The sequence below is a fragment of the Hemitrygon akajei genome, unplaced genomic scaffold (genome assembly GCF_048418815.1).
Source record: "Hemitrygon akajei unplaced genomic scaffold, sHemAka1.3 Scf000038, whole genome shotgun sequence".
Classification (NCBI taxonomy): domain Eukaryota; kingdom Metazoa; phylum Chordata; class Chondrichthyes; order Myliobatiformes; family Dasyatidae; genus Hemitrygon; species Hemitrygon akajei.
Window position 1 is genome coordinate 7374973 of NW_027331924.1, and position 18982 is coordinate 7393954.

An 18982-nucleotide genomic window follows, 5' to 3' on the forward strand; every position below is an offset into this window, starting at 1 on the left:
ACTACGCGCGCTGCAGTCTCGGGAATGACATTCTGCTGCTGGATGTGTTCAATGGGAAGTAATAGTGGTAATTTCCATCGCAGGCTGGGATCAGCAACACATTAAACAGATCAGAACATAAATGTAAACTCGGCCATGGACTGCCTGAGCCCGGTTCCGAAAGGGGCGGCGTTGGGCCTGGGGTTTGTAACCTCGTCCCGAAAAATGGCAGTGCACAGAAATGTCAAATGAACCTTCAAAGGCCTCATCCCTGGGATCGGAAGGACCTTCCCCTGGAAGACGATTGAAGTCGTGCGGTGAAAGGAGAAGCCACAGGGTCGGTAACCTTCGCCCTGGACAGGGGACTCTGACCAGGTGCTGTTGGCGGCCTGTGTCCCGGTAGGCGTGATGGGCTGAAGAAGAAGCAGAACAGAAATGAAGCCGGAGAGAATAGCCAGGTTCAGTCTGAGGCCGGACTGAAGGGGGCAAGTTCTGACCAGAGAGGCACAAAAGACTGCAGATGCTGGAATCTCGAGTAAGAAACGCCAGGGACTGAGCGGGTCAGGCAGCATCTTTGGAGAGAAATGTAAAATCGACTTTCAGGTCGAGATCCTTCAGCTGAACTGTCTCAACCCGAAACCTCGATTGCCATTTCCCTCAGATGCTGCCTGACCCGTTGAGTTCCTCCAGCAGCTCGGTGTTTAATTTTTTTTTCTCACGGTGTAAAGAGAGTCAGACTGGGGTGTAAAACCGGGGTTAAGTAACTATTTAAAACAACTATTAAATTAGCTCATGCCATGAAAGTGGAGATGTCGAGAGCATATTGTGCTGTGACAAGACAGATGTGACAAGACAGGGAAAAGAACAGGACTGGACATTCCACGTCACAGGGTGGAAAAGATAATTTTGGTCGGTGAAGTACTGAAGAAACTTTCTGACTTTACCCATGTCTGTCCCAGCTCCAGTGAAAGGCCAGTTTCCACAATTCTGGACAGAGCCCAGACGCTGATGTGGTTCCAGAGGACTGGAAGATTGCAAATGTCACTCCACAATTTAAGAAGTAGGCAAGGAAGCAAAAAGGAAATTACAGACATGTTAGATTGACATCGGTGGTGGGGAAGTTGTTGGAGTTGGTTGTCAAGGATGAGGTTACGGAGTACCTGAAGGCATATGACAAGATAGGCAGAACTCAGCATGGTTTCCCTAAAGGAAAATCCTGCCTGACAAACCTAGTGCAATTTCTTGAGGAAATTGCAAGTAGGCTAAACAAGGGAGATGTAATGGATGTTGTGTATTTGGATCTTCAGAAGGCCTTTGACAAGGTGCCGCATATGAGGCTGCTAAACAAGGTAAGAGCCCATGGAATTACTGGAAAGTACATACGTGGATAGAGCGTTGGCTGATTGGGAGGAAACAGAGACTGGGAATAAAGAGATCCCACTCTGGTTGGCTGCCAGTTACCAGTGGTGTTCCACAGGGGTCCGTGTTGGGTCCGCTTTTTTTTACATTGATGAATATTTCCAGTAATTGGTGTGCCTCGAAAGACGGGTCACAGTGTTGGGCCGACCATTCAGCTCAGAACAAAATAATTTACCCAGCAGACTGAGCTCACGACCCGCTCTTGTGTTTCAGAGAGTTATTTACAAATTGAAAGGTATAATTTAAAATGTGCAAAGTAAATTTATTATCAAAGTATACGCATGTCACCATGTATAATCCAGGAATTTGATTATATTGTGAATTCAGTAAACTCCAGAACCATTATAAGATGAATGAAAGATCTCCCCCAACTGGACAAACAAAACAACCGTGTGCAAAAGACAACAAAATTCAAATATAAAAGAAAAAAGACGAATAAATAACCCAGAAATAAACATCAAGAACATGAGATGAAGAGTTGTTGATTGTGTCCATCGGTTGTGGGAATAGTTTAGTGATGGGGCAAGTTAATTTGAGTAAAATTATCCCCTCTTGTTCAGGACCTGTTGGTGGAGTGTAATAACTGTTCCTGAACCTGGGGTTGAGGCTCCTGAGGCTCATGCACCTTCTTCCTGATGGCAGCATTGAGAAGAGAGCATGGCCTGGGTGGTGGGGGTCCTTGATGATGGATGCTGATTTCCTGCGACAGCACTCCGCAGAGATGTGCTCAGTTGTGAGGAGGGTTTTCCCATGATGTACTGGGCCATACCCACAATTTCTAGACGGATTTTCCTTTCAAGGGCTTTGGTGTTTCCATACCAGGCCATGATGCAAACACTGAACATGCTCCCCACCACACATCTGTCGAAGTTTGTCAGGGTTTTAGATGTCATTCTGAATCCACACAAGCTTCTAAGCAAGGACAGACAGTTCCTGCTTTCTTGTAATTGCACTTGTGTCCCGGGCTCGGGACAGATCGTCTGAAATGTTAACACTGTGGAATTTAAAGTTGCTGAACGTCTCCACCTTTGAGCCCCGATGAGGATTGCCTCATGGGTTCCTGTTTCCTCCTCCAAAGTCCATAACCAGTTCATTGTTCTTGCTCTCATTGAATGAGAGGCTGCTCTTGGACCATAAGACCAGGAGAGACAGAAGCAGAATTAGGCCATTTGGCCCATCAAAACTGCTCCGCCACTTCATCATGGTAAATCCATTTTTCCTCCCAGCCCCATTTTCCTGCCTTCGCCGCGTATCCTTTCATGCCCTGACCGATCTAAAGTCCATCAACCTCTGCCTTAGCAAAAGGAAAAGCAGCATCCGTCATCAAGGCAAGATGAAGTGAGGCACCTCCCACTCCATACCCATCCATTTCTGTCCCTCCCCCTCCCCACTCTCTTGCCTACAAACTTCACTTTCACTCCTTACCATTCTCTTCTCTCTCTTTCCCTCCCCTCTCTCAACTTTCTCAACTCTCTCTCCTCTCTCACACTCTCCTCCCCTCATCCACACTGCCCCACTCTCTCCCAATTCTCTGCTTCACTCTTTCCTCCCCAGTATACCCCACTCTCCTACTCTTGAACCCTCTCTCCCCACGTTCTCTTTCTTTCACTCTCACCCCTCTCTTCCCTCCCTCTCCCCTTCCCTTTTTCCCTTTCTCCACCCCTCTCTCCAGTCTCCCCCACTCTCCCCATCACCCCTCTCCCCCTCTCACCCTCAACCACTCTCCTCCTAGCCCCCTCTCCACCCCCTCTCTCAGAGCAATGATTCTGTGCTCTGCTTACACTTGTTTAGTAGATTGTTCGTATCACTTGTTCCTTTATCAATTCTTTCACTCTTTGTTTTAGACTTGGGATTGTGTTTTTCATTATATATTGTACTTCTCACACTGTAATCTAACAAACAATCCCGCAGCATCCGCGGGAAGTTCCCATTCCCCACTGGTCGAATCCTCTCATCTTGCTGATCTCGGTCCGACACGCCCACTCTGTAGTATTTTCCATAGAGGTTGCCTGACCTGCTGAGTTCCTCCAGCATTTTGTGTGTGTTGTTCTCCGTTACACCTCCTCCTCTCTGCCTCTTTTTTCCCATTGCCTGCACCTCTCTCCCTTCCTCCATTCTTACCCATCTCTTCCACGTGCTCTCACTCCCTCTGTCCCTCTCTCAACCTGACTGTTCATTGCAGTCTCTCTCTCTCTCCCCCTTTATCACTCTCTCTTACTCACACACACAAACTTCTCCCCGTATTACTCTAGCAATCACTCCCACACTCTCCTCCGCTCCAGCCCTCTGCATCTCTCCCACCTCCATGCTGGTCCACTCCTTCCTTTCCCCCTCTCTGCATCCCTCCCTCTCTATCACACCCCTGTTCCCGCTCTCCTGCTCTCCTTCTCTTGTTTGCCCAAATTTCACGTAAAATTTTTCTTCCTCTCTTCCTCCCCACCCTCTATCTCTGGTCACGTTCTTACCCTCCACGTTCCTTCCTCCTTCCCTCGGTGCCTCTCTTCACCCTCTCTCACTGCACCCACTCGCTCATCCCGCGCGCACCCTATTCAACCTACTTACCCGCACTCTCCCATTCTCCCCCTATATTCTACCCGTTGTCTCTGAACATCACTCTCCCTCACTCTCTTTCTCACCGCACCACTGTCACATCTGTCCTTCGCCACGGAGAGAGGGAAATGAGTTAGACGGAGATGGAGAGGGAGGAGTGAAACTGACCGAGACAGCAATTGATTGTATCGGCATTGACTTCGTTCAGTGAATCCAGCTCCGCCTTTCTACCAGACTGCATATCCTTCCCTCCATCCGTGCATTTATTGCACACAGAGAGAGAGAGAGAGAGAGAGAGAGAGAGAGAGAGAGAGAGAGAGAGAGAGAGAGAGAGAGAGAGAGAGAGAGAGAGAGAGAGAGAGAGAGAGAGAGAGAGAGAGAGGAGTGAGAGAGGGAGACGTATAGGGAGAGGTATATGGACAGGATGAGAGTGAACTTCCTCTCCTGTCTGGTTCCACTCAGTCCTGTTTCTCCATCTTCCCGGTATCTCCCGCTTCTCAACTTCCCCCGAACTCTTTACCCATTTTATCTCTCTTCCTTCTACACACTTACTTCTCCCCACATCTCATCATCCCTTAGTCTCCCTCATCCCTCGCCCCCTTCCCAATTCCCTCAGCTGTTTCTCCCTCTTCCCAATGGCCTGATACTTCCCCTTGCCCTCTCCCTCCCTCTCCGCTGAGGGTTTGACAATGAATCAGAGTCACCGGAAGTTGAGTAAATCCGTGACCTGCGGAAGAGACAGCAGATAAAGCCTTTCGGCTGGATGAGGAGGGCGCGGGAGGAATATGTTTCATATGAGTGATGTAGGATTCAGGAAGGTAGGGAGTCAGCAGAGGGTGAGGGGTCAGTGTGAGAGTGGTTTAAGGCGGAGGGAGTGAGGAGTAATGGAGGAGAGTGAAGGGGAGGGATAGTAGAGTTTGGGATGAGAGAGGAGAAGCGGAGAGAGACTAGAGAGAGGGTGAGAGTGAGAAAAGTGAGAGAGCAGGACGAGATTCGGGGAAAGCGCGTAAATAGATCCTTCAGTCAGTCTGAACAGTTCCACCCGTGTTCACAGAGCCAGTGCTGTTTGCACACGGTTGGAATTTACTCCTGTAAACCTTCTCCACCCGCGTGTCGGGTCGGAGCTGGAGAGCTTTGTGACCTGGTATCAACACTCCCCACCCCCTCCATTTCACCAACACAATAGAGCTGGTTACTGGCAACAGGAAGTCAGCCCGGGCGATGCAGACATTCCTGTTTACATCAACGGCAGAGGATAAGGGGGTTGAGAGCTCCAATCTCCTGAGAGTGAACACCACTAACAGCCTGTCCTTGTCCAGCCACAAGGACACTATCGCCAAGAAAGCTCAGCGGCCTCTCTGCTTCTTCGAGAGGCTGAAGAAAATCGGCGCCTCCTGGACGACCATCATCTATTTTTACAGAACACATCCTGTGCGGAAACTGGTCGTGTTGTCACGGCAACAGCACTGGCCACCACCGGAAACACTGCAGAGAGCTGTGAACAAATTCAGTACATCAAGGAAACTGTGGACACTGTTTACACATCTCTCTGCCTCAATAAAACAGCCCACGTTATCAAAGACCCCACACACGTCGAACATTCTGTCTTCCTGAGAGATGGACCACTAACTTCACAATCTCCCTAATGCGGTGCTGTGATTAATTGGTCTGTATGATTCGTTCAATTAATTAATTGTTCCCTCACATTTCGCGACCCCGCACTCCCAGTCCCGAGGTGATGAATTGATCTTATGGAGGGGATGCGAATCAAAAGTTGTTCACTTTCATTGAAAGCAAATGTTCCAATTTACGCTCACCTCTCCTCCCCTCTTCTCTCTCCCCTTCCCTCTATCCCTCTCCTTTCCCCTCTTCTAACCCCTCTCTTTCGTCCTCACTTACCCTCTCTCTCCCCCTTGTTCTCCACACTCCTCCGCCACCTATTCTGTAGCACACTAAACGGAAACAAACAGTCCTCTCCCGGGAACCACATGACTTTATCTTCTGAGAGAACATTGAATCTTTCCAACCGACGAGAAGTTATACAACATCTGTAATCCACTGAGTGTGTAAAACCGTCATCACAGTGCGGGGTGGGGGAGGGGTGCTGGTCTGGACGGGTGGGTGGAGGAGACAGCAAGCTACAGGAAAGGGGGAATTGGGAAGGAAACGAGAGGCAAGCGAAAGGTTAGGCATAAACGGTGTAAGAGACAATAAGGGAAAGATGCAGGTTAGTGACTGAGTAGGGAAGAATGTTTGGAGGAAAGAGTGGGAGAGTGTGAAAGAGAACGAATGAAGGAAAGAGAGGAGATAGAGAAATTGAGGAAAAGTATCTGTGTAGAGACAGAGAGAGAGACGAAGAGTTAGGGGAGAGAGAGAGACGGGGAGAAAGGGAGAGAGAGGACAATGGAGCAGAGTGGAGAATCTGCGAAGGAGTTTGGAAGAGGGTGAGCGGAACAAGGAGTGAGAAGTGAGGAAAGAGAAAAGAAAGGGGACAGAGGGTGATAGATAAGGGATCCGAGATAAGCTGCTACGGGGAACAGAGGGTAAGAGGGAAGGGAAGGGCGAGAAGGGATTAAGGGGAACTGGGAAAGAGGCGCACAGAGAGTGGAAGCGTTGAGGAAGAGGCGAATATAGGTGAAGGGAGAAGAGAGTAGGCGGAAGTGGGAGACAGAGTGGGAAAGAGACAGTGGGAGACAAGAGATGGAGAGAAAGAGAGGGTGAGGGAACAGGGACAGAAAGTGGAGATAGTGGAAAGGGGTGCTAATGGGGCAGGGGTGCGGAGAGAGTTTGAGACAAAGTGGAGGAAGTGGCGTTTTTTTGGATGCGGGATGAAGGATAATAAGATGATAGAAATAACGTGTATGTGTGTGTGTGTGTGTGTGTGAGTGTGTGTGTGTGTTGCGCGTGTGTGTGTGTGCCTGTGTGTCTGTGTGAGTGTGTGTGTGTGTGTGTGTGTGTGTGTGTCTGTGTGAGTGTGTGTGTGTGAGTGTGTGTGTGTGTGTGTGTGTGTGTGTGTGTCTGTGTGTGTGTGTATGTGTGTGAAAGAGAGAGGGTGGAAGAAACATGGAGAACGAGAGATACAGAATGGAGCAAAGGATGGGGAGAGGGATAGAGAACGAAGTCAATATGGAGTCGGGGAAACACAGTGAATGACACGACCTAATGGAGGACCGGGACACAGGTAAACGTTGATAGACAGGGCGGTGACGTGGTACAGGAGTCAAGATGTCACGTGACAGTAGCACTGGCCGTCGGCGTAACCGCACGGGGAGTGTTGTGTGCGGTTCCGGTCCCCGAGCAACAGGACGGCTGTGAGAAAGCCAGAGAGGGCGCAGTAAAAATTCACCGACAACCGAGTGATACGGCAGAGGAATTGGCCCCGAACTCCGCGATGTTCTGCCGAAATAATTAATCCAACGAAACTTAATATTAATCCTGGACAATGTCCAGATCCCTCCGTTCCCTGCACGTGTCTGTGCAAAAGCCTCTTTAAAACCCTTGTGGTATCGTTCCCCGCCAGTAACCACGGCAGCACATTCCAGGCACGCAGCGCGCTCTGTGTAAAAGGGAAACTTCTGCCGCACATCGTCTTTGAACTGTCCCACACTCACCTTGAAATCACGTCCTCTGGTAAATGAGATATTCACCTGGTGAACAAACGATGTCGGTTCTCTTCTCTCAGATCTCTACTCAGCCTCAGTCTGCCTCTGGTCTCCCCTCAGCCCCCATCGCTACAGAGGAAACAACTGAAGCCTCTCCAACCCTTCATTCCCTCTGATCCATGAGGCAACCCCTCCATTTCCAGAACATTAACTCTCACCCGATCCTCCCTCCGCCGTAACAGGGTTAGAGTTCCTCCTGTTGTCAACCAACGACCAGCGGTTCTGTGGTGGCGATAGAGTCACCCGGATGGTGAGATGTGTCCAGGTGCCAGGGACAGGGATGACTCCGATCAGGTCCCTGGCCTTCTAAAGGGGGAGGGCGAGCAACCAGACTTGTTGGTAAATATTGGCACCAATGACAGGTAGAAAATGTCAGCAGGGACTGAAAAGAAATTTTGTGAGTTAGGTAAGTGGTTTGGGAACCGATGTGCTACCGCCGAGGATGAGGTAGTTGGTTTGTGAACTGAGACAGTATGTTGTGAGACTGCTGGCAATGAGAGGCTGCTGATAGGGCAACCTGGCAGTCGACAGGATGAGTTGCAATGGAAAAGACGCACAGAATCTAAAACACTGAACACAGGACTGAAGGTATTACACGAGGAAATCTGCAGATGCTAGAAATTCAAACAACACACACAAAATGCTGGTGGAACACAGCAGGCCGGGCAGCATCTAGAGGGAGAAGCGCTGTCGACGTTTCGGGCCGAGGCCCTTCATCAGGACTAACTGAAAAGATAGATACTAAGAAATTTGAAAGCAGTGGGGAGAGGGGGAAATGCGAAATGATAGGAGAAGACCGGAGGGGGTGGGATGAAGCTAAAAGCTGGAAAGGTGATTGGCGAAAGTGATACAGAGCTGGAGAAGGGAAAGGATCATGGGATGGGAGGCCTCAGGAGAAAGAAAGGAGGAGGGGGAGCACCAGAGGGAGATGGAGAACAGGCAGAGTGATGGGCAGAGAGAGAGAGAGAAAAAAAACAAACAACTAAATATGTCAGGGATTGGGTAAGAAGGGGAGGAGGGGCATTAACGGAAGTTAGATAGGTTAATGATCATGCCATCAGGTTGGAGGCTACCCCGCCGTTATATAAGGTGTTTTTCCTCCAACCTGAGTGTGGATTCATCTTGACAGTAGAGGAGGCTTTGGATAGACATATCAGAATGGGACTGGGAAGAGGAATTAAAATGTGTGGTCATTGGGAGATCCTGCTTTCTCTGGCGGATCGAGCGTAGGTGTTCAGCGAAATGATCTCCCAGTCTGCGTTGGGTCTCACCAATATATAAAAGATCACACCGGGAGCACCGAGCGCAGTATGCTACACCAGACGACTCACAGGTGAAGTGTCTGGGGCCCTGATTGGTGGTGAGGGAGGAAGTGAAAGGGCAGGTGTAGCACTTGTTCCGTTTACAAGGATAAGTGCCAGGAGGGAGATCGGTGGTAAGGGATGGGGGGGGGGGGGGGGGGGAACGAGTGGATAAGGAAGCCGCGTAGGGAGCGATCCCTGAGGAAAGCAGAAAGGTGGGGGGGGGAGGGAAAGATGTGTTTGGTAGTGGGATCCCGTTGGAGGTAGCGGAAGTTACGGAGAATTATACATTGGACCTGGAGGCTGGTGGGCTGGTAGGTAAGGATAAGGGGAACGCTATCCCGAGTGGGGTTGAGGTGGATGGGGTGAGGGCAGATGTGCGGGAAATGGGAGAGATGCGTTTGAGAGCAAAGTTGATGGTGGAAGAAGGGAAGCCACTTTGTTTAAAAAAGGAAGACATCTCCTTCGTCCTGGAATGAAAAGTCTCATTCTGAGAGAAGATGCGGCGAAGAAGAAGGAATTGTGAGAAGGGGATAGCATTTTCGCAAGAGACAGGGTGGGAAGAGGAATACTCCAGGTAGCTGTGAGATTCTGTAGGCTTATAGTAGATATCAGTATATAAGCCGTCTCCAGAGATGGAGACAGAAAGATCAAGAAAGGGGAGGGAGGTGTCGGAAATGGACCAGGTAAATTTGAGGGCGGGGTGAAAGTTGAAGGCAAAAGTAATGAAGTCAACGAGCTCAGCATGCGTGCAGGAGGCAGCGCCAATGCAGTCGTCGATGTAGCGAAGGAAAAGAGGGAGATGGATACCCGTATAGAGTTGGAACATGGACTGTTCTACAAAGCCAACAAAAAGGCAGGCATAACTGGGACCCATGCAGGTGCCCATGGCTACACCCTTGGTTTGGAGGAAGTGGGAGGAGCCAAAGGAGAAATTATTGAGAGGAAGAACTAATTCTGCTAGACGGAGGAGAGTGGTGGTAGAGGGGAATGGTTAGGTCTGAAATCCAAAAAGAAGCAAGGAGCTTTGAGACCGTCCTGGTGGGGGATGGAGATATATAGGGACTGGACGTCCATGGTAAAAATAAGGCGGTGGAGGGCAAGGAACCTAAAATCATTGAAAAAATTCAGTGTGAGAAGTGTCACGAACATAGATGGGAAGAGATTGAACAAGGGGGGATAAGGCAGTGTCAAGGTATGCAGAAATGAGTTCAGTGGGGCAGGAGCAAGCTGAGACAATAGGTTAACCTGGACAGGCAGGTTTGTAGATCTTGGGTAGGAGGTAGAAACGGGAAGTGCGGGGTGTGGGAACTATGAGGTTGGTGGCAGTGGATGGGAGATCCCCAGAACTGATAAGGTTGGTGATGGTATATGAGTCAATGGCCTGGCGCTCCTTAGTGGGGTCATGATCAAGGGGTAAATAAGAGGAGGTATCAAAGAGTTGTCGCTGTGCCTATGCCAGGTAGAGGTCAGTACTCCAGACTACAGCGGCTCCCCCCTTATCAGAGGGTTTTACAGTGAGGTTGGAATTGGTGTGGAGGGAGCGGAGAGCAGAGCGTTTGGAAGGAGTTAGGTTGGAATTAGAACAGGGTGTGGTGATATCCCGTCGGCAATTAGCAATAAAGTGATCCAGAGCAGGCAGAAGACCAGAGGGCGTGTCCATGAAGAGGAGGAGTGTTGAAGACGGGAGAAGGGGTCATCGGTGGGAGTAGGAGAGTCCTTGCCAAAGAAATAAGCTCGGAGACGGAGCCGGCGGAAGATGAGCTCAGCGCCATTGCATACGCAGAACTCGGTGAGGTGTGGGCGAAGAGGGATAAAGCTGAGGCCCTTACTGAGGACAGATTGCTGTGCCTCAGAGAGTTGAACGTCGGAGGGAATGGTAAAGACCCGGCACGGATGAGAGATGGGATCAGAGGGGGGAAGGAGGCTGGTAGTGTCATTGGAGAGGGAAGGGTTGGGGTGAGAGGAAGATGGAACCTAACCATTTCCCCTCTACCACCACTGAGGACCCAGGAGTTGACGACGGGATCTGAGGGAGAAGGGTTTGCAGAGTAGTGGTGGGGGAAGGGGAGAACGGCCTTTAATAAAGCCCGTTTGATTCATAGAGATGATTTTAGTTAAAATATTTTCAGAATAAAGTGATCGAAAGTGGCGGAGATGAACAACAATAAAAATAATCCGGGATTCCATAATGGGGGTAAAAAAAGAAAAAAAAACCTCCCAAACTATAAAGCCCGGGAAAAAAAGTCGATATCTATCGACGCACGCCCCAGGAAAAGCATCGATGCTGTTAAAGCTCCGCTTACGTGGATATAAAAAAGTAATTTCTACCTCCCTCTACCGGACATAAATCTCATTACAGTCGACATATGTCTCAGTAAAGTTAACTTAAAAAAGATAGTGTTTTTCCTATAAAACAAAACGACCTTCAATTTGAAAGTAACATTCATAGTATTAGATAAGGGAAGAAAAACACATCCAAAACAATTCTTGAAATATTTGCACAAAGGAAAAACAATCGCCATCTTTAAATTATCCAATCTATCTTTAAAACACAAGAAAAATCAAATAATTACTTAAAATATCTTCAATAAAGCATACAGAATAAAACCAAACAATTAATTCATTTAAATGCTGCAAAAAGTAAAAAGTTCTAGAAGTACAAATTTAACTACAGCCTATCAACAGTTCTCCCACTATATCTTCTGAGGTTAAAACCGACCAAACCAGTCTTTGCCAAAAATAAAAATGAATTTTAAGCTAAATACTTTCTGTGACCACCAGATCTTCCAGTCTTATCAGTCTTTACACCGCGGGACACTCAAGCCATTATAAATCATTCAAACTTCAGGCTTCAGACTCGTCGTGGTTGAAATACTTGCACAAAAGGAAAAACAATCGCCATCATTAAATTGTCCAGTCTTTCTTTAAAACGTAAAGAAATCGAAGCAATTACTTAACTAAAAAACTTTTAAAAAGCATACAGAAAAAAACGTTGGTTCATTTAAATGCTGCAGAGAAAATAAAACTAGATGGTTCAAAATTATCTAGAGTCTTTCAACAGTTCTCCTGCTATATCTTCGAAGGTTAAAACCACCAAAACCAGTCTTTTTCGAAGCTAAGAATACATTTAAAGGTAAAAACTTTCTATAACCATCATATCTTCCAATTTCATCGCTTTACAGTACAAGACAGTCAAATAATTATAAATTATTCAAACGTCAGATTTGACATCCGACTCGTCAGACAAAGAAGAAATAAAACGCAATGCTTCGGCTGGATCATCAAAAATACGAACTCCAGAATTTTTAACAAAAAGCCTTAATTTGTCTGGCTATTGTAATAATGGAAAGAGCTTTTTTTGAAAAGTTATTTCATAGAAGATTCAAATGCAGCACGTTTCTCAACAATTTCACGTGGAAAATCTTGAAAAAAAACGAACTTCTGAACCTTGAAATTTAAATAATCTTTGTTTTCTTGCAAGCTTAAAAATGCGGTCCTTGTCTCCAAGACGGAGAAAACGCACAACGACATGCCTGTTTTTACCTTCATCCAAAGATTTTAAAGCACCGGTTCTGTGAGCCGATTCAAGCTCCGGGGGTAAAGACTGAAACATTTTATCAAAATAATCCAGTGTGTCGGCAGATTCTGATTTCTCTTTTAATCCAACAATTCGAATATTATTCCGACGCGATCGAGCTTCCGAATCCACGATCCGTTGTTGAGCCTTTTCCAAACGAGAAGAAAGATCAGCCGCATTTCGATTAACTTCTTTAAGATCGAGGCTCAGAGAGTCAATTTCTTCTTCAAATTTCTCTTTTAGTTGAGTTATTTCAGTGCAGATACCGGTGATTCAAGATTCCAATCTCTTGACCCAAGGGGCTTCTTCCGAGAATTCGTCAGCTTTGTTTAGATTTTCCGTTAGAGGGGTCGGGATTTCGTCTAGTGATGGAGCGGCTGATAATACAGAATCTGAGGCCACAAACCAGGCACGCCCGGGATCCGCTTCAGTTTGCGTATAAGGAGAAGGTGGGAGTGGAGGATGCTATCACGTATTTGCTGCACAAATCACTCTCTCACCTAGATGGGGTCAGTTGTGCTGTGAGGATTACATTCCTTGACTTCTCTAGTGCCTTTAACACCATCCAGCCCAAGATCTTAAAGCACAAACTAACGGAGATGGGAGTAGACTCTCACATGGTGGATTGGATAGTGGACTACTTGACAGATAGACCTCAGTATGTGCGGTTGGGAGACTGTAGGTCTGACACGGTGGTCAGCAGCACAGGAGCGCCACAGGGAACCGTACTCTCTCCGGTCCTGTTCACCCTGTACACATCAGACTTCCAATATAACTCGGAGTCCTGCCATGTGCAGAAGTTCGCTGATGACACGGCCATAGTGGGGTGTGTCAGGAATGGACAGGAGGAGGAGTATAGGAAACTGATACAGGACTTTGTGATATGGTGCAACTCAAACTACCTGCGTCTCAATGTCACCAAGACCAAGGAGATGGTGGTGGACTTTAGGAGATCTAGGCCTCATATGGAGCCAGTGATCATTAATGGAGAATGTGTGGAGCAGGTTAAGACCTACAAGTATCTGGGAGTACAGTTAGACGAGAAGCTAGACTGGACTGCCAACACAGATGCCTTGTGCAGGAAGGCACAGAGTCGACTGTACTTCCTTAGAAGGTTGGCGTCATTCAATGTCTGCAGTGAGATGCTGAAGATGTTCTATAGGACAGTTGCTGAGAGCGCCCTCTTCTTTGTGGTGGCGTGTTGGGGAGGAAGCATTAAGAAGAAGGACGCCTCACGTCTTAATAAGCTGGTAAGGAAGGCGGGCTCTGTCGTGGGCAAAGTACTGGAGAGTTTAACATCGGTAGCTGAGCGAAGGGCGCTGAGTAGGCTACGGTCAATTATGGAAAACCCTGAACATCCTCTACATAGCACCATCCAGAGACAGAGAAGCAGTTTCAGCGACAGGTTACTGTCGATGCAATGCTCCTCAGACAGGATGAAGAGGTCAATACTCCCCAATGCCATTAGGCTTTACAATTCTACCGCCAGGACTTAAGAACTTTATTTAAAGGCTATTATTAATGCTTTTTGAGTTAGTGATTTAGATGCATATCATATTATTACTGAGTTAAGTATTGTATGTAATGAGTTTTTGCTACAACAAGTGTATGGGACATTGGAAAAAAATGTTGAATTTCCCCATGGGGATGAATAAAGTATCTATCTATCTATCTATCTATCTATCTATCTATCTATCTATCTATCTATCTATCTATCTATCTATCTATATATCTATCTATCTATCTATCTATCTATCTATCTAGTGCTCTTCGAATAGCCATAATTATAACTATTGTGATACAAATTCGACTGAATAAAGTTAAGATTTGAAAGTTTGAATCGGAAAAGGGAGAGATTAAAGACGGACAATAAGCAACTAAGTCTTACATGTCCGTAGCGGGAGGCGGAGTCCGGAAGTAATTTAGATTGAATTATAGAAAGGATGTTTCCCATGGTCGGAGAGTTTAGGATAAGAGGGCTTAGTCTCAGGAGAGAGGGGCGCCTTTTCAAAACAGAGATGCGGGAAATCTTTCAGACAAAGGGTGGTAAATTTGTGGAATTTCTTGCCACATGCCGCTGCAGAGCCCACAACGTTGGGTGATTAATGATATTCTCTCTGAGACAGGCACTGAGGTGTGTAAATCACTATATGCAGATGATGGAGCGTTATGGCTTAAAGGCATAAATTGCAAGTATACTGTATATTTGATCCAATTAGCAGTTAATAATTTTGAACAGTCGGCAAATATATGAGAATTTAAGCTTTCAGTCTCTCATGAACAAGTTCTGTGTTTTATAAATGTGATTAATAGGCATGCAGTTGATTTGAAATGATATAGTCAAACTCTTCAAGACGTTATAACGGTAAGATTTCCGGGCATGTGGATGGATAATCAGCTGGCATGGAAGCGTCATATCAGAAAAAAATAACATTAAATATTCCCAGTTGTCTATATGGGTATTCTGGGGAGCTACATGAATATCATTGTCGACCATGTTCATTTCTTTAATTGGATCTGTTCTTGATTATGGCTGTGTGACTTGGAGATCAGCGTCATCTTCAATTTTAAAGTGTTCGGAAGAGTCCTGGCGCAATAAGGTGGTCCCCTGTTTCAGCTTTACTGGTTGAAATGAACCAAGTATAACTGCGGAGATTGCAGTTGACATTAACAAACTGGACTGATTAGATGGGAGAAATAAATTACCATCCTGCTGAAGTTGTGTTCGAGGACGGTTGGCAACATCACACGAAGAGTGTTTTCAAGTTTAGGTGGCTGGATCTTATCGCGCTGGGAAGATGGGATTGTGGGATTACGCAATATTCCCCAATGTCACGTTCTCTGAAACCCCATCTTGTTTTGCCTCTGACTAGCTGATTTTAGGTCACAGAGCTTAATAAGTCTAAGAATTCTGCAATGTCCGAGAGTCTGTTGGTTCATCAGTATATTTTGGAAAACTATTATGATATATTAACTGTTGCAGAAGCATAAAAAGCTAACAACTGAGACGTTCCTCTGGCTGTTTCTGTGCCTTAATTACAGGTAACGACAAAGACACAACTTACTAACCATGATATCAGTACATAGAGAAGAATTTGTTGCCATCATTTTAGGCGTACACTGGGTGGAGGAAATTTGTCTGTGTAAAGCACTAATTTATTCACATGCCTTTTCGGTTTTGATGATTCTTAACACAATTTATTCCAGCGGTCGGTCAGATTTACTGTTGGAAACTCATTGGCCCACTTCTTATGAGTTTTATGGGTCTTCTTATGGGTCTCAACATGCACGAAGAGGTTGAGTTACAAAAGCTGATACAATTCCAGCGGTGGATAAAGACCTTCCACCCGGCAAATCAGAAGCTAAGGGGTTGGTGGGATTGAGAATTATAGCAAGACTGTTGGGATAATGAGCATAAAGGAAACACCACTGCAGAATGCGTAACTGTTAGCTTAATGGGGGAACGGAGTAAAACAAGAAGTGAGAGAATTTTATTCAAAAAAGAAGCAGTGAAGGTTTTTTTTTCTCATTCTCTGCACCACACTCCAGTCCAGTTAGTGGCGGGAATCCGACTTTAATTTGATCTGTCAAACGCCTTTTAACCGAACCCCGCCCCATATTTTGTTACATTAGCAAATCATTCAAGGGGAAGGCGGAGAGTAGAGTGATTGACATTGGATTAGGCAGCCAGTAATCGACTAGATCCCTGCCGTTTTGTGGGCTGTAAGGTTGATGGGCCGCAAAGGGAATAGATGGACAGATGCACAGACCAATGGCTGGACAGCGTTCCGGTGCAGGTCTTTGACAGTCATCTGGCAGGTCCAATGCGGTACTGAGTCTCCAGGACGGCGCTTTGCCCCTCACAAAACACACACTATCCTAACGTTCCAGAGCTGCCGGTCGATGCGACAACCTGCCGGGAATAACACCTGGGTGATCAGGGGGTGAATGTGAGGAGCTGGAACCCTCACTGCAACTGCCTTTGGCTTGTGCTCAGGACGCGGCTTTATTAATGAACTGAAGCACCGAGGTGACCGGATATTTCACCGCGCTGATCACCTGCTCCCTGAATTTCGACTGAGTCACCGCGTAAATAAACGTGTTCGTGCAGCAGCTGAAATTCCTCAACAAAAAACCCGACGTAGATGAAGATCACTTCAGAATCATTGAATTCGAATCCTTTCCCTGAGACCTGATAATACATGACATTTACAACGTATGTCATCCACAGGAGGATGAAGCTGCCGGAGAGGGTGAAGAGTAAAACCACAGACCTCCTCCTGCTCTCCATCTCCGGGTCACTGCGATTTTTCCCCTTGCTCTGACCCTTCAGCCCCTTACGGACCCGACTGGCCACTAAAATGTGCCTGACTGTCAGAGCGTTGAGCAGCAGGATCCCAGCGAAAGGGAGAAACGGGGTTAAAACCGTATCGAGCCAGTCATATCCCACCCACCAGGGGTCAGTGAAATAATTGTCCTTGGTAACACAGAGCCACGGTACATTGTCGATGATCATCCGGGATTCCCATGTGAAGTATCGGGGAACATTTTGCAGACAGAACAGTACGCCGGTTGCTGTTAGAACCACAGTCGCAGTTTTCCCGGTGCAATATTTTGTTTTCAGATTCTGGCAGCAAATGGCGACAAACCGGTCAAAGGTGAAAGTGACGGTGAACCAGACAGAACAGTGTGTGGCTGTAAAGCTCAGTACGTCGATAACACTGCACACAGGGGTGATACCCAGAAAACTCCACCGGAAGTAATATAATTTGATTTCACACAAAATGACGTTGGTGACAACGGTCAGTAGATCGGCCGCTGCCATGGCCACCAGGTTGCAAGTGGTGCAGGTAGAGAGGCCGCACTTTCCCTGGGACAGGATCACAATCGCCACTACATTCACTGGAGAGAGAGATGGAGAGAAACAGACACTGGGCATTACTTGACACATTCTCCGGTAATTAACACCGGATCGAGTTGCAGCTAAAGATGTCTGTGAACGGCTGCTAATCTAGCACCAGACACGGGTCACACTATCTCTGAACTGTTCTTTTTCAGTGTGGAGATAACGCAATGTGGTGGGCAATCGTCGGCGATATAAACGAGCTGAATGAGCAACAACGATCGCTGCTGATCCCGATTCCAGTCGCTGATCGGGCCGGTTTCACTGACTTAACCGTGACTGACCAGGACTCTGGAAAATCAGCATCTGATGTTTCCAAGATGAGATACAGAGGGGAGAAACACACTGAAAACACTGGAAACAGTATTAGCAAACAGAGACTGAGTGGCTCAGTTAACGGATGAATTCTACCCCGCAATTCAATTCGATAACACTCGTGAGCAGATCCCTGGATACCGGATCGGGTGATGAGACCACATTACTGACCAAAAGGCAGCGGGATACGATTGTGACAGACGCCACAGGGAGACGCGAAACACAGCACCAGGGGCTCTCTTTGATCAATAAATCAGAAACAGTGAACCTGACAATGAACCCCCCCCCCCCCAGTCACACCTTCTCGGAGAGCTACCTGTCCTCAGCACCGGGACAAATCTGGACAAGGTGTCATTAAAGGCAAGAACAGCGTTTGAGTCGAACCCGTGAGTTAGAGGAGAGACAGAGGTTTAGTTCCCTTTGTCATTGAATATGAAAAATCGGAAAGTCGATTTGACAGGATCGATATCTCTGACGGATATTTGTACAATGATCATCAAGTTGGAAGATTGTAAAATGATCATGAATAGGTTCACACCGGTAACAATCAGAAATTCCAAACATGAATCCCTCTGCTCACTCACCGGGAACTCCAACAACGGCAATGAACACGTACAATATTTTATCTACACTCCTGTACATATCCAACAATGCAGACATTTTCTCTGTCCAGTGATTTGGCCCCCCTGTGTTACACGCGATCTCTCGGAATGAAATGCTGAGGCAGCACATGCCTCGGGTTTTTAATACAATTCAGTCACTCCACAGGGAGAGATTTCAACAGATTTAAATAAAGATTTTAAATTATTTACAAATCGATTACATCAAACAGGTGAAATTCCCGCGGTGACGGATAGCGATTAAACTGTTCAATTTATAGGAAGACCATTGGGAGCTAATTTGTCCCAACGCAGGTGACTGAACCGTCCGAGTAATCTTATCAATTAAATGTGCTTCCAGTGTAAATATGCATTTCAAAGTAACCATTTATCAGACACAAAATATTGAAGTAAATTATGCCATTGTAGCTCGCGAAATTGTACTGAATCACGAACACTACACCGGCTGGTGACGTAGTGGCATCAGCGCCGGACTCCCGAGTTCCAATCCAGCCGGTTCCAAAAACGCCTGGAGAGGGATGGGCTCCGCCAGGTTTCAGATGCCCAAGACACGTCGTATGATGAGCAATCACCAAAAAGATCGGTGCAAAAAGCTTGTAACGGCGCCCCGACGAGTGTGTGTGTGTGTGTGTGTGTGTGTGTGTGTGTGGATA

The 18982-nt window shown here is 46.9% G+C and overlaps 1 protein-coding gene across 1 annotated transcript in view; it reads right to left on the minus strand.

Moving 5' to 3' along the window:
* The window catches only part of LOC140720209 (zinc-binding protein A33-like), a 75586-nt gene that overhangs the window by 52079 nt on the left and 4525 nt on the right, over nucleotides 1-18982 (minus strand). The window lies entirely within an intron of this gene.